Here is a 12396-nt window from a genome sequence, read left to right as displayed (position 1 = left end):
AGTCTGATTTGTATAGGCTAATAAAAATTAGTTTGGTAATTATTTGTCATCTTTATTATATTTGCTCGCCCTATCCAAGAGCATTTATTTTTTTCCAAAATTAGACTTAATTTGTTGAAAGTGGTCTGTAATTTTGCTCAAGTTTCTGAATTTCCTTGGCAGATAGATTCCTAAATATTTTATATTATCAGTAGTTACTTTAATTGGAATTTCTTGTAACTCACTGTTGGATTTTGTTAGTGATATATAAGAATGTTGATGACTTATGGGTTTATTTTATAACCAGCAACTTTCTAAGTTGTGGATTATTTCTAATAACTTTTAGCGAACTTGGGTTTCTAAGTATAATATCATGTCATCGGTAAAGAGTATAATTTGGCTTCTCCATTGCCTATTCTTATTCCTTTAATCTTTTCTTCAGCTCTTATTGCTATAGCTAGTTTCAATACAATAAATAGTAACGGTGATAGGGCAACCTTGGTTTCACTCAGAATTATTGGAATGGTTGCAGTTTGTTCATTACATATGATGCTTACTGATGGTTTTAAATAGATGCTGTGATTATTTATGAAAGTCCATTTATTCCTATACTCAAGTGTTTTTAATAGGAATGGATGTTGATTTTATCAAATGCTTTTTCTGCATCTATTGATGATCATATGTTTTTGTTAATTTGTTATTGATGGCTAATTATATTGATAGTTTTCCATTATTGAACCAGCCCTGCATTCTGGTATAATCCTATTGATCATAGTGTATTATCTTGAGATGATTAGTCTTTTTGAATATCTATTTAAGATTTTAGCATCAATATTATTAGAGATTGGTCATAATTTTTTCTGCTTTAGCTACCTGGTTTAGGTATCAGTTAATGTTGGCCATAGAAGGAATTTCCTAGGACCCTTCATTCCCTATTTTATCAAATAATTTATATAGCATTGGGGCCAATTGTTTTTAAATGTTTGAAAATTACATGTAAATCCATTCTGGTCCTGGGATTTTTCAGGGAGTTGTTTAATTGCTCGTTCTATTTCTTTTTCTGAAATGGGACTATTCACAATTTACTTCTTCCTCTGTTAGTCTGGGAAGTCTGTATTTTGGAGGTAGTCATCCATTTCACTTAGGTTATCAAATTTATTGGCATAAAGTTGAGCAAAATAACTCTTATTATTTCTAATTTCCTCTTCATTGGTGGAAAGTACTTTTCATTTTTAAGACTACTAATTTCATTTTCTCCCTCCTTTTCTAATCAGATTTACCAAAGGCTTATCTATTTTATTGGCTTTTCATAGAACCAACTCTTAGTTTTATTAATTAGTTCAATAGTTTTTTTTACTTTCAATATTTTTTAATTTCTCCTTTAATTTTAGAATTTCCAATTTAGTATTTGATTGGGGTTTTAATTTTCATTTTTAGTTTTTTAGTTGCAAGCCCAATTCATTAATCTTTTTCTTTTCTGTTTTATTCAAGTAAGCCTCTAAGGATATAAAATTCTCTTATTACCGCTTTGCTGCATCCCACAAATTTGGTATGATGTCTCATCATTGTCATTATCTTTGAGTGAAATTATTAATTGTATCTATAATTTGCTGCTTCACCCAATCATTTTTAAGATGAGATTGTTTAGTTTCCAATTACTTTTGTCTATTTCCCCAACTTTTTGTTGAATGTAGTTTTATTGCATCATGATCTGAAAAGAAAGATTTACATTATTTCTGCTTTCTTGCATTTAATTTTGAGGTCTTTATGTCCTAAATATATGGTCAAACTTGAATAGGTTCCATGAACTGCTGAGAAGAAAGTATATTCCCTTCATTCCATTCAATTTTTCCAAAGATCCAATATACCTAAATTTTCTAATATTCTATTTACTTTAATTTCTTTCTTATTTGTTTTCTGGTTTGATTTGTCTAATTCTGAGAGTGCAAGGTGAGATCTCCTACTATTACAGTTTTGTTGTCTATTTCTTCTTGCAACTCTCTTTAACTCTCCTTTAGGAAGTTGAGTGCCAACCACTTGGCATATATGTTTAATATTGATATTGCTTCGTTATGACCCTTTAGCAGGATGAAGTTACCTTCCTTATCTCTTAATTAGATCAATTTTCTTTGCTTGATCTGAGATAAGGATGGCTACCCTGCTTTTTGACTTCACCCGAAGCATAAAGATTTTGCTCCAGCCTTACTTTACTCTATATGCATCCCCTGCTTTAGATGTGTTTTGTAAACAATATATTGTAGGGTTCTGAATTTTGATCCAGTCTCATCTGCCTCCTCTTTATGGGGAGTTCATCCCATTTACATTTACGGTTAGAATTACTAAATCTGTATTTCCTGCCATCCTAATAACCCCAGATTGGCTTTTACTTATTCTTCCCCCCAACCCTCTTCCCCTTTTTAAACTTATGTACTCTCTTGTATCACGATACTTATCCTTTTATAACCCTCCCTCCCTTTGAGTCTTTCCTTCCTTCCTAGTTACTCTTTTTCTTTCCCTTTCCTCTCCCCCTGTTTTTAATGAGGCAAAGAGAGAATTTTCTCAAAAGAAATGTCCAATTATTTTTTCTTTGGTAACTCTGATGAGAGTAGATTCACACAATGTTCCTCCCCTAAATTCCCCTCAGATATGATAAGTTTCCTAGCCCTTTGTGGGATGGGTTTCTTTTATCCCTCCTTCCCACCTTATTCTGCCATCATCCCTTTTCCATATCTACTTCCCTTTTATGTTATATCAGTACAATCAAATATACATGTATTCTTTTATATCCACAACAGAAATACCCTAAGAGTTATTTTTACCTTTCTGCATCTCTTGAGTTCTATTCCTTGGATCAAATTTTTGTTTAGTTTGGTTTTTCTTCAGAAACAAATGGAATTCATTTGTTTCATTAAATGTCCATCTTCTTCCCTGAAGAAAATGCTCAGCTTAGTTGGAGTTTATTCTTGGCTGCATTCGTCTTGTGCCTTGAATATCATATTCCAGGCCTTCTTTCCTTTAAGTAGAGGCAGCCAGATCTTGGTGATCCTATTGTGGCACCTCGGTATTTAAATGGTTTTTTTTGGTGCTTGTAAAATTTTTCCCTTAATCTTATAGTTCTGAAATTTTACAATATTCCTTGGGGTTTTTATTTTAGGGTTTCTTCTAAAGTCTGATGAATTTTTCAAGCCTATTTTACCTTCTGATTCTATTACATCTGGGCAGTTCTCTTGATGATTTCTGTAAAATAGTATCTAGGCCTTTTTTCATCATAGTTTTCGAAAGTCCCAATAATCCTCAGATTATCTCTCCTAGATCTATTTTCCAAGTCTGTTTTTGTGAGTAGATAATTCGTGGTTTTTTCCAGTTTGTCATTTTTTTGTTTTTGTTGACTGATTCTTGCTGTCTCAATGAATCATTAGTTTCATTGTTCAGTCCCTTTTTAAAGAATTATTTTCTTCAATAGCTTTTTTACTTCTTTCTGTATATGTCCAATTGAGTTTTGAATGTATTGTTTGGTCTGTGAATTTTTCCATTTCACTAATTTTTTTTTTAGTGAATTATTTTTTCCAACCACTAATTTTGTTTCCTGCACTTCCTGAGAATTTTTAACTTTTCCAATTGTATTTCAGGAGTTGTTGCTCTTTGTAAGGCTTCTTCCTTTCCCATTTATCTTCTCTCTTTGAGACTTTTAATGGTCTCTTCTATGAGGCATTATGTAAAGGAGGACAGTCTGATGCATTTTTGTTGTTTGAGGTCCTTCAGGTTTGTTGACCTGCTCTTTTCTGCATAGAAGCTGTCGATTGTTCTTTCATCTTTTATTCATATTTGAAAGCCTTTAGGTAGGTCTCCTAGGCAAGGGGTTACCAGCCCTCTGCAGAGCAGGAGAAAACCGATTTCCGCCTGAGGATGGGAGTGCTCTTGTGAGAGTTTTCTCCCCCAACAGGAGGGTGCATCCAGCACTGGCGGAGCTATCAAAACCTGCTTAGTAGGCTGAGGGATTATTGCTTGCCCTGGCGAGACTTGGGTGAAACACCGCCCCAGGCCGGAGCCTCTTGTGGGACTGAGAGTATTAGCAGCTGAGAGCAGACTGCAGAATGCAGACAGCCACAAACTCTGCCCAGCGTCTCTGCCTGATGCAAATCGGCCCTGGAAAAGCTCTATGGCCCCAAGCCGAGCTCCCCCCTGCGCAGATTGGAGGCTAACCCGGGCTGCGTCCTCCTGCCGTGCAGGATCACAACTGCCCCAAGGAAAAGCCCCTTACTGCGGGTTGGGGCTGCGCGCTTGTGCTGAGATCTGTGCCTTCACCCTCGGTTTGAGACTCTCCTCGGAACCTAATTTCTCTCCCAGTCTGCGCCGATCTCCCCCCTGGCCCCGGAACCAACCTTTTTTGGCGAGACTGCAGATTTTTTTCGGCTGGTGAGTTGTTCTACTTCTTATCTTTACGAATTGTAGCAGTCAAGACTATTTTTGAGGCTCGATATAATATTGATAAAGAGGGTAAGAGAAGAGCTTAGAAAGACGCGTGTGTCTTCTCCGCCATCTTGGCTCCGCCCCATCCCATTCACATTCAAAGTTATGATTACTAACTCTGTATTTCCCTCCATCCTATTTTCTCTCCTGTGTATACTTTTGTTCTCTTCTTACACCTTGTCCTTAGTAGTGTTTTGCTGTTTTTGACCCTCCTCAACTTCTGCCTTATCTTCTATCACCCTTCCCCCTTCTCTTATGCTTTTCCTAGTGTTTCTGCTTTCCCTTCTCTCCACCTCTGAGCCTTGGTTTTGAGAACAGGGGCCTTTTATATTTGCAGAGTGTAGCTTTGTCTGTTTTTTCCAAGATACAGCCTGCTTTCCCAGAATTTGTCTTCTGAGCTGGGATTGGAACTTGTACCACTGGCTTGCTCTACTTTAGAGCAATGGCCAAGAGGCTCATTTGCTGTTGTGTTGTGACTATGATCCTCTCACTGACTTTCCTAGACTCTGTCTGAACTGGGCTGAACACCCTTTTCAACCTAGTGAGACTTTCTTGATGTTTTTTCAAACTCTACTGAGTTTGAGAGTATTCTGTCAGATTCTGTTCAAAGGCTTGGTTTCACGGACTTTTCAAGGGAAACTAGGAGAGCTTGAACAGCTTTCAGGCTTTACTCTGCCATCTTGGCTCTACCACAGGAATGTTTCCCCAGGGGAAGTTGTAGAGGTACAGGATTTAGAGAAAGCTTGGGCTATATGCCATCTACAGTCCCAGCAATTCCACAATTATACAATTCTAAGACTTATGGAGAACAAGACCATGGTCTTCAAATACAAGTTCCAAAAGTTTTAGTGCAGCTGTAAACCTTTTTATAAACATTGATTTTGTAAGCTTTAATAGTTTAAACCTTCATCAAGTCTTAGGGGACATCCTGTATTTGACAGCTATCATAGTAAAGAAGGATTTCATTAAACACATGACATAGTGAAAAGAGTCAGGAGATTTGAGGTGGAGCCTGCTGCTTGATTCACTTGCTGTGGGACTGTGGCTTAGTCACTATAGTCTGGTATCACACACTCACTTGATAAAACAGATTTAAAATCTTGAAACTTTTTATCTGAATGACTTTTCACAAGTCATTTTTATCTCCATGAGCCTGAGGTTTTTCATTTGTAAAAACAGGTAGTTGGCCTGGACTAAATAATCTCTAAGAACTCTTTCATATTTGAGTTCTATGAATATATGAGGCTTAATGTTGCCACATCTTAGTTTTCTCATCTATAAAATCAATACAATATTTGGACTATCTGCCTCAAGACTTTTAACAAAAGCTTTGTAAGCAATAAAGAACAAAACAGAAATGAACTAAAACAAGACAGTTTATGATCATTTCTATATTTTAGGATACCCCTCTCCACTACTCTGAATTAGAGATCATTTCATTCTATGTGAATCTAATTTATATATTTCAATCAACCCACCATCACCATGTACTAGAAGCTTTCTTCTGTTTTATTTTAGTTTATGTAATTAGACATCACTTTTACTTCACTGTTTCCCCACTTCCTTCTCTGGTTTTCTATGCATTGATGATGACTTTACTACTCACCACCTCTCATACCTCAATTAACATTGGCAATATGATGCAATTTGATTAACTTTCATTAGACAACTTAAACAAGGGCCTTAAGAGTACTGACAGGAATGTGAGGACTAAGGGAAGAATTTGAGGGTAATTTGATTATTCAACTATTCTCAGATGTTAAACTCAAGTTTATACTTTTAAAAATAGTATTTTTCTTCTTCCAGATACTAATGTTCCCTAAAATTATCTTGGGTTAAAAACAGGTTGGAGGGCATAGGAACTTATTCCCTTTTGGATTGATGTCTTTTTCTCTGCCAGCAGTGGATTGAGTTGATGTTAAATTAAATAATTTCTCATAACAATGTGACTAAATGCTGATTATAGTATTAATACTAGAGTCTTGGAAGTGCTCAAAAATTCTCAGATGGATAGATAGATAGTGCCTTCATTAAGTGCCTGTGACAAGTACTATGCTAGGTCCTGGGGATAGAAAGACAGAAGCAAAACAGTATTCATATATAAACATATAAGAACATTAAAAATATGTCTCTATGTATTTGTGTGTATTTGTACTTTACATATATGTGTAGGTATATATATATGCCTCTGTGTATATGTATCTGTGTATGTACATTGACTGTGTGAATATATAAATTATATATATACATGTAAATGTATCATGCATACACATATACACCTATATGTGTAGACATATATTTATACACATATCTATACATGCAGATATTGCACACACTCATATATTACACATACATACATCTACATACACACATGTATGTATGTGTATAGATATAGATATAGATATAGATACATATCTGGGTAATGGTATTAGTAGTGAGGAAAAGACAGGGACTGAAATAGCCAGAATCAGGAAGGTTCTGATTTAGGGACTGCATGTGTGCAGGGGCTTCAAAGATAGCTAAGGAGCTCCTTATAATTGTACACCATCAAACAGAGGCTGGATGACCAACTACCTATTAAGGGGCAATGAGAGAGGATTTCTGTTTCAATTGGTCTGCTAGCACTATAATTCTAAGAGTTTGTGACTATTATAATGGATAACAATGAAACAGAAATAACTCAAATTTATAAAGAACATAAAAGATTTGAAACACTTTCTTCAAAGCAATAAGAATTATTGCCCTCATTTTACATATGAAGAAACTGAAATACTGAGAGTTGAAGTGATTCATGAGAATTGTAAAATTTTGAGCTTGAAAGAAGGAAACACATTTATATAAGTGTATATTATGTGTTAAGTACTGTGCTAAGTACAACACAAATATTATTTCATTTAATCCTCACAGTAGCCCTGGGAGGTAGACACAATTATTATCTTCATTTAAATTAAGCACAGAGGTTAAGAAGACTTGCTGAGGGGTTACATAGCCAGCAAATGTCTAAGATTTGAACTCAGGTCTTGCTGACTCCAGAACCAGCGCTCTATTTATTGTGTCATTTAACTCCAAGAGACATTAGAGAGTATCTAGTCCAACTCCCTCATTTAACAGATGGGATTCAGAGATGAATGATTTGACCAAAGTCTCATTGCTGGTAAGTTTTGGATGTAAAATTGGAAGCAGGTTTTGTGGCTCAGTGTCTCTTACTACAAATTCTGCTACTGTATGCGTATATCATAGGTTAAGTAGATAAATGAATACATGGATGAACAGAGAGATGGACAGGAAAATAGGTAGATAGACAGACAGACAGACAGAGAAATAGACAAACAATAGATTTTTGTTTAGTCATTTTCAATTGTTGAGTCACGTTCATGACTCCATTTTAGGAGTTTTCTTAGCAAAGATATTAATGTAGTTTGCTGTTTCCTTCTCCAGTTTATTTTAGAAATAGAAAATGGAGACAATTTGTATTAATTGACTTTCCCAGGGTCACACAGATAGGAAATATCTGAGGACAGATTTGAACTTAGTAAGATGAATCTTTTTAACTTCAGACCCAACACTTTATCCACTGTCATACATAGCTGCATGGATAGATGATAGATAAAAAGGTAGATAGATGGTTAGGTGGGTAGATAGATAGTTGGATTGATGTGTGGATAAGTAGTTAGAATTAGTTAATGCAGCACTAGTTTTAAGAGAATGTAATTATCTGGTAAATATAAGTATAGATATATTTCTGATGCTTACTGACTACAAAAGATGACATTAATGATGAAATACATACTTCAGTCAGCTTAATTTATTTGAATGCTCTCTTTGGAGGCCCTGATAATAAGCATAGCTTCTATCTAAGTTCAGAAGCTTTTCTTGATTAGGAAGTACACTAGTTAGGATCTGAACTTTTACCATATGAACCACTGGGAAAAGCAATTAAATGTAATTGAAGCTGCGGTCAAATTAAAGCTAGGGGATAGTAATTAGAACAAAGAAAAGACAGAGAAGTACCAAGAGATTTTAATAATATTTTGCATAATGATTCAAAATCCAAGCTTATAGTCAGGAATTCTAGACCATAGTCTTTTCTCTGATGTACTTGTGTTGTCCATCTGGGACCATCACCAGTCATCTTGATCGACATCTTTCCACTGGACCCAGATGCCTCCAGAGAAGAGAGTGAGACTGATGACTTTGCATAGCTCTCCCTCACTTAAATCCAATTCATTTGCAATTCATGGTATCACCTCCCTGATGTCATGGTTTTCAGCAGGAATGAAGGACAAGCAGCAACAACTAAAACATGCTTCAGATATCAAAGGTGACTCACTATTCTCCTGAGAGGAAAGCTAACTCACAAATTTCTGTCTTCTAGTCACTTGAATTAGAGAAGCACATAATCATATGTGAAAGGTCATAGTCTGTGTTCTCTATTCCTTGAGATTATACGAGTACTTTTGGAGGGGTTTAGCACAGTGCCGATACAGAATAGGGGCTTTGTGAACATTTTATTGACAACTGGGCAGACTTATGAGGGTACAAACAGTGGGAGGGGTAGCAGTACTGACAAGCAACATCAAGAATAAAAAAACAAACATCAACAATAACAACAAAACACCCCATTGCAATGGCAGCCATGGAGGAGATGATCACAAGACTTGAAGTTTGCTATCTAAAAGAGTTATGGGCTGCCTCAGGGGAGAAGGAATTCCTCATTGCTGGAAGTTTTTGAGCTAGAAGAGAATTTGTCAGATGTATTGTAGAAGGGATTCCTTACAAAAAAGAATCTAAATGATCTCTGAGGCTCCTCTTAGTTCTGAGGTTCTTTGCTTCTCCAAAGCAATCATTTTGATTTGAAGATTTAAACTCCCTTTTGGCCTAGCTCAGGTCTCTGGAGACTACTCTTGGGCAATTCATACAGAGTCCTATGTAGTATAATTTGTGGCTACTCCTGACCAAAATTACCTCTTCCATTCATTTTCCATGAAGTTATAAATGACTTATTTCTATTAATGATAGAGATGACTATCTCTCATGGAAGACCATTACAACTTTGAACATCAACCTTGCCTGGATGTCCCATGATTGTCTTCTTCCAGCAGACCCTCACACTAATGAAAATACTTCAAAAGACTTTCCTCATTTGTGTGTTACAAGGAAGAAAAAAATATATATCGCCAAGTCCCTCTGCTTTTCTCAAGAGTCTATGAACCAAGTCTTGTCCCAGATGCCAGAAAAATTTTCCATAAGAAACCACATCTGGATGTAATTTTGTTGTTATTGTTTAGTCATGTCTAATTCTTGTGATCCCACTTGGGGTTTTCTTGGCAAAGATACTGGAATTCCATTTCCTTCTCTGATTCAATTAATAGATGGGGAAATTGAGGCATATAGAGTTAAGTGACCTGCTTAGGGTCATACAGCTAGAGACATAAATGCAGGAAGATGAATCTTCCTGACTTCAGACTGGTACGCTATCCACTGAGCCCCCTAGCTATTATTTTGAGATACTAAATGATGATGAGGTGGAAGATGATAATAAGAATAACCTAATGGCCTATCAGTCCATTTTTAATAGTTATAATTCACATTTAGATAGAAATAGACTAAATTAAATGTTATTTTGATTGATCTTCATAAAGGTCTTGTGAGACAGGTAGTTCAAGTATTTTTATCCTAATTTTAAATCTTTATTTTAGTTTTAAAGTTACTTGTAAGTTCTGCTTTAAAGCTGAGGCTTAATGATTCCCCAAGTCTTAATGATGGCCATTGTACTGAAGGAAAAATTGCTAACACAGAATTTCAGCAGATGAAGGGACCCAATAACAATAACTCACATTTATATAATCTTTTACATGTTATTTTATATAACCATATGTGGTCAGTACTACAGATATTATCCCATGCTTATTTTGAGAAATGAAGGAACTGAGACTGTCAGAGAGATGACTCACACCCAAGATCACACACTTAGTAAGCAGCAGGATAAAGACTCAAGCAGAGGTATGGAATTATAAAAACAGATTCACACAATGTGAAGGGGCCTCAGAACTCATTTAGTTCACCCTTTCTTAGTAAAGAATCCCTACCAATCCCCCAACAAATAATAATTCCACTCAAAGATCTACAGTGATAGGAAGTTCCACATCTCCCATAGCAACCCATTATATTTTTTGATATCAACATTACCCAGATGTCTCATGATTATCTCCTCCCAGAAGACATTCACATTGCTGAAAAGGAAGCTATTCAGATCCATCAAAAGATACCTGATATAATTGGCATGGATGTTTCTTCTACTGATATAATGGATGAGTTCAAACCTTTACCTTTGTTAATCAGACTTTAGGGCTTTAGAGGTAAATATAATCCCTTTGTATTTCTAACACCTAGCACAGTGTATGGCACAAGGAAGGCACTCAATACATGTTTTGTTGAATTGGAATGAATAATTTAAACATAATATTTTGTTGTTCATGTAGCAATATACATTTTTAACATATATGTATATACATGTGTATGTGTGTATATATATGTATGTATTATATTAAGTTCCAGAACAAAATGCCAACCTTCATCATTACAGGGAGCTTTCCTATGTCTATACCTATGAAATCAAAGGTCTAGTCCTTATGTGGGACCATATGTAGGTTTAATATATATTTTCTCATGTGATTTGAATCTCACATCTACTTTGTTAGGAAGGTAGGGAAGATATTATTACTCCTATTTTACAGAAGAATAAGTTGGGATCTAGAGATATGAAAAAAATTATTGAAGGTCCCCAAACTAGGATGTGCAGAGGTAAAATGAAATTCCAGGAGTCCTGACTCCTTGACCCACTTGTAGAAAAAGATATAAACAATTCAATATCTAATCTCATCATTTTTCTTTACAGGGTTCTCCAGGAACTGAAAAAAACCTGTAGCACCATCAAAGAGATCAGGAGGTAAAGGTAGTATGTTCATCATGCATGTTGGGAAAAAATCTCTCCCAGTATTGCCTCAGAAAAAACTGTCACATGCTATTTTCCTCCTCAGACCACCCACTCCACAATTTATATCTCTTGGTACCACAGAGATCAAAAACCAAAAGGAAACAGTTCAGCATTATATTGAGGAGCTAAAGATGGAAAGAGTTATGACAGCAGTCCAGGGATAAGCAATCCTTAAAATTAACTAATCTGAACCATGCTACAGAAGTGGAGAAATGCCACCTTCAAAGGTTGAGGATGTATGTATGGGTCCTTAGGGTAGGACACAGGCAATGACCCACCAGAAAGTAAGATTTCTGGAACAGACTTCTCCACAGAAGGGGGAATATTTTCCAAAGAAGGAAATAAGCTTTTCACAGAAGGAGGGATGTTACCCTCAGAAGAAGTCCTTTTCACAGGAGAGCCATTTCTCACAAAAGAAGGAAGAGTGGAACATAGAAAAGAACAAAGACTGTCGTTCTCAGAAAAAATGAAAATTGCCTTTTACAGAAGGAAAAGAGCCCTTCATATGTGGGCATCAAATCCAGGAGATGTCAGCCTTTCTTACCACATCAACACAAATTTTTGCCTACACTGGTTCAGGTTCAGCCTCAAATCCAAAAAGATAAGAAGCCATCAAGGGGAGCCCCAACTAATCAGGCTTATAAGAACATCAAGATTTGTGCCCTGGAAGCCAAGTTGAAGTAAAAATCCTACTAAATTGGAAGAAAAAAAATCTTATTGAAACTTGAATTTTTCTGAAGAAATTCTGAAATTTCTCTCAAGTCCAAGGGAATCAACTCAAGGAAAAGAATTGTCCTGTAGGTATCAGTATTCATGTAAACACCAAGCATTGAACTTAATGGACATCTTCTGAATTCCGTGGAACTGAATGCATTTATCTCCTCACTGAATCATAGAACACAAGCCCTGGGAGGAGTCTTAGAACAAAGAATACTAAATCTGGAAGGGAC

At 35.9% G+C, this 12396-nt stretch overlaps 1 pseudogene; it reads left to right on the top strand.

Moving 5' to 3' along the window:
- The first annotated feature begins 11367 nt into the window (after positions 1-11367).
- On the top strand, positions 11368-12130 carry LOC111719144 (annotated as a pseudogene).
- The last annotated feature ends 266 nt before the right edge of the window (positions 12131-12396 follow it).

Source organism: Sarcophilus harrisii, chromosome 1 (genome assembly GCF_902635505.1).
Source record: "Sarcophilus harrisii chromosome 1, mSarHar1.11, whole genome shotgun sequence".
In the NCBI taxonomy this organism is placed as follows: Eukaryota; Metazoa; Chordata; class Mammalia; order Dasyuromorphia; family Dasyuridae; genus Sarcophilus; species Sarcophilus harrisii.
The sequence above is the reverse complement of the archived record's forward strand: the minus strand, read 5'-3'. Positions and strand labels throughout refer to the sequence as shown.